Raw genomic sequence first — 3,242 nt, forward strand, 5'->3', positions numbered from 1 at the left:
TTACATACTAATGATCATGAACTAAAGACACAAAACATAGATAAACAAAACATTAAAAACCGAAAAGCAGAAAGAAATAAGAACAAGGAATGAATCCACCTGAGTGAGGGTGGCGCCTTCTTGAAGGTCCAATGGTGCTCTTTGAGCTCCTCTATGTCTCTTCCTTGCTTCTGTTGAATGATTCCTAGTAATTTTGGTGTTTCTACCCTTAGTTGCTTCCAATATTTGTGTGGAGGACAACTTATCCCCTGAGGTATCTCAGGGATCTCTTGATTTGCAGCCACATTTTCTACCACTGAGCTATGACGGCTTTATATGAATCTTTCCATCTCCCAAGACTCAGAGGTGGAAGCTTTTGTCTTCCCTTTGAGGTTTCTCTGGCCTTAGGTGCCATTAATGGTAATGGAAAAGCAAAAAAGCTATGCTTTTACCACACCAAACTTAAAATATTGCTCGCCCTCGAGCAAGAGAAGAAAGAAGAGAAGAAGGAGAAGAAGAAGAAAATGGAGGTGAGTGAGGGGAGATGGATTCGGCTATATGGGTGGGATTAGGTGGGAAAGAGAAGTTGAATTGTAAAGGTAGGTGGGGTGTATGGGGAAGAGTGGAAAGATGTAGGTGGTGAATGAAAAACAGAAGGGATGACCATAAATGGAGAGAGAGAGGGCGAGGTAGGTGGGGATCCTGTGAGGTCCACAGATCTTGAGGTGTCAAGGAATTCCATCCCTGCACCAAATAGGCATGTAAAATGCCTTTGCACACTATTCTGGCGTTTAAACGCCCATTGGTGCACATTCTGGGCGTTCAACGCCCATGTAAAGCATGTTTCTGGCGTTGAACGCCAGTTTCATGCTTGTTACTGGCGTTCAGCGCTAGCTTTTCTTCTCTGGGCACATTCCTGGCGTCCAGCGCCAGAATGTTGCTTGTTTCTGGCGTTCATCGCCAGAATGATGCTCTGTTCTGGCGTTGAACGCCAGCCAGATGCATCTTACTGGCGTTGAACGCCAGCCTGTGCGTCCTCCAGGGTGTGAATTTTTTCTTCTGCTGTTTTTTATTCTATTTTTAATTTTTATGATTTTTTCGTGACTCCTCATGATCATGTACCTAATAAAACACAAAATAACAATAAAATAGAATAAAATAAAATTAGATAAATAGAATTGGGTTGCCTCCCAACAAGCGCTTTTTTAATGTCAATAGCTTGACAGTGGCTCTCATGGAGCCACAAGGTGATCAGGTCAATGTTGTATAGTTGCCAACACCAAACTTAGAGTTTGGATATGGGGTCTTGACACCAAACTTAGAGTTTGGTTGTGGCCTCACAACACCAAACTTAGAGTTTGACTGTGTGGGCTCTTCTTGACTCTGAACTGAGAGAAGCTCTTCATGCTTACTCTCTTCTGTCACAGAGGGATGGCCATGTGCCTTAAACACAAGGTAGTCCCCATTCAATTGAAGGACTAATTCACCTCTGTTGACATCTATCACAGCTCCTGCTGTGGCTAGGAAAGGTCTTCCAAGGATGATGCAATCATCCTCTTCCTTCCTAGTGTCTAAGATTATGAAATCAGCAGGGATGTAAAGGCCTTCAACCTTTACTAGCACATCCTCTACCAATCCATAAGCTTGTCTCAATGACTTGTCTGCCAATTGTAATGAGAACAAGGCAGGTTGTACCTCAATGATCCCCAGCTTCTCCATTACAGAGAGTGGCATAAGATTTATCCCTGACCCCAGATCACACAGAGCTTTTTCAAAGATCATGGTGCCTATGGTACAAGGTATTAAGAACTTGCCAGGATCTTGTTTCTTTTGAGGTAGAATTTTCTGAATCCAAGTATCCAGTTCATTAATGAGCAAGGGAGGTTCACTTTCCCAAGTCTCATTACCAAACAACTTGGCATTCAGCTTCATGATAGCTCCTAAATATTGAGCAACTTGCTCTCCAGTTACATCTTCATCCTCTTCTGAGGAAGAATAGTCTTCAGAGCCCATGAATGGCAGAAGGAGATTTAATGGAATCTCTATGGTCTCTATATGAGCCTCAGATTCCCTTGGATCCTTAATAGGAAACTCCTTCTTGCTTGAGGGACGTCCAGGAGGTCTTTCTCACTAGGATTTTTGTCCTCCTTCTCCCTTGTGCATTCGGCCATATTGACTATGTCAATGGCTTTGCACTCTCCTTTTGGATTCTCTTCTGTATTGCTTGGGAGAGTACTGGGAGGAGTTTCAATGACTTTCTTACTCAGCTGGCCCACTTGTGCCTCCAGATTTCTAATGGAGGATCTTGTTTTACTCATGAAACTGAAAGTGGCCTTTGACAGATCAGAGACTACATTGGCTAAATTAGAAGTGTTTTGTTCAGAATTCTCTGTCTGTTGCTGAGAAGATGATGGATATGGCTTGCTATTGCCTAGCCTATTACGTCCGCCATTGTTAAAGCCTTGTTGAGGCTTTTGTTGATCCTTCCATGAGAAATTTGGATGATTTTTCCATGATGAATTATAGGTGTTTCCATAAGGTTCACCCATGTAATTAACCTCTGCCATGGCAGGGTTCTCAGGATCATAAGCTTCTTCAGAAGCTGCCTCTCTAGTACTGTTGGATGCATGTTGCCATCCATTCAGATTTTGAGAGATCATGTTGACCTGTTGAGTCAACACTTTGTTCTGAGCCAATATGGCATTCAGAGTATCAATTTCAAGAACTCCTTTCTTTTGAGGTATCCCACTATTCACGGAATTCCTCTTAGAAGTGTACATGAATTGGTTGTTTGCAACCATGTCAATGAGCTCTTGAGCCTCTTCAGGCGTTTTCTTCAGGTGAATAGATCCACCTGCAGAATGGTCCAATGACATTTTCGAAAATTCAGAGAGACCATAATAGAATATATCTAAAATGGTCCATTCTAAAAACATGTCAGATGGACATCTTTTGGTCAGCTGCTTGTATCTCTCCCAAGCTTCATAGAGGGATTCACCATCTTTTTGTTTGAAGGTTTGAACATCCACTCTCAGCTTGCTCAGCTTTTGAGGAGGAAAGAATTTATCCAAGAAGGCAGTGACCAGCTTATCCCATGAGTCCAGGCTATCCTTGGGTTGTGAATTCAACCATATTCTAGCTCTGTCTCTTATAGCAAAAGGGAAAAGCATGAGTCTGTAGACTTCAGGATCAACTTCATTCGTCTTTACAGTCTCACAGATCTGCAAGAACTCAGTTAAAAACTGATAAGGATCTTCAGATGG

At 42.4% G+C, this 3,242-nt stretch overlaps 1 non-coding gene across 1 annotated transcript; it reads left to right on the plus strand.

The window, feature by feature from the left end:
• The first annotated feature begins 2,913 nt into the window (after nucleotides 1–2,913).
• On the plus strand, nucleotides 2,914–3,017 carry LOC130952713 (small nucleolar RNA R71). The gene has a single exon (XR_009074890.1). It is a non-coding gene; the product is annotated as a small nucleolar RNA R71 (small nucleolar RNA).
• Nucleotides 3,018–3,242: the final 225 nt, after the last annotated feature.

This window comes from Arachis stenosperma, chromosome 9 (assembly GCF_014773155.1).
Source record: "Arachis stenosperma cultivar V10309 chromosome 9, arast.V10309.gnm1.PFL2, whole genome shotgun sequence".
Lineage (NCBI taxonomy): Eukaryota > Viridiplantae > Streptophyta > Magnoliopsida > Fabales > Fabaceae > Arachis > Arachis stenosperma.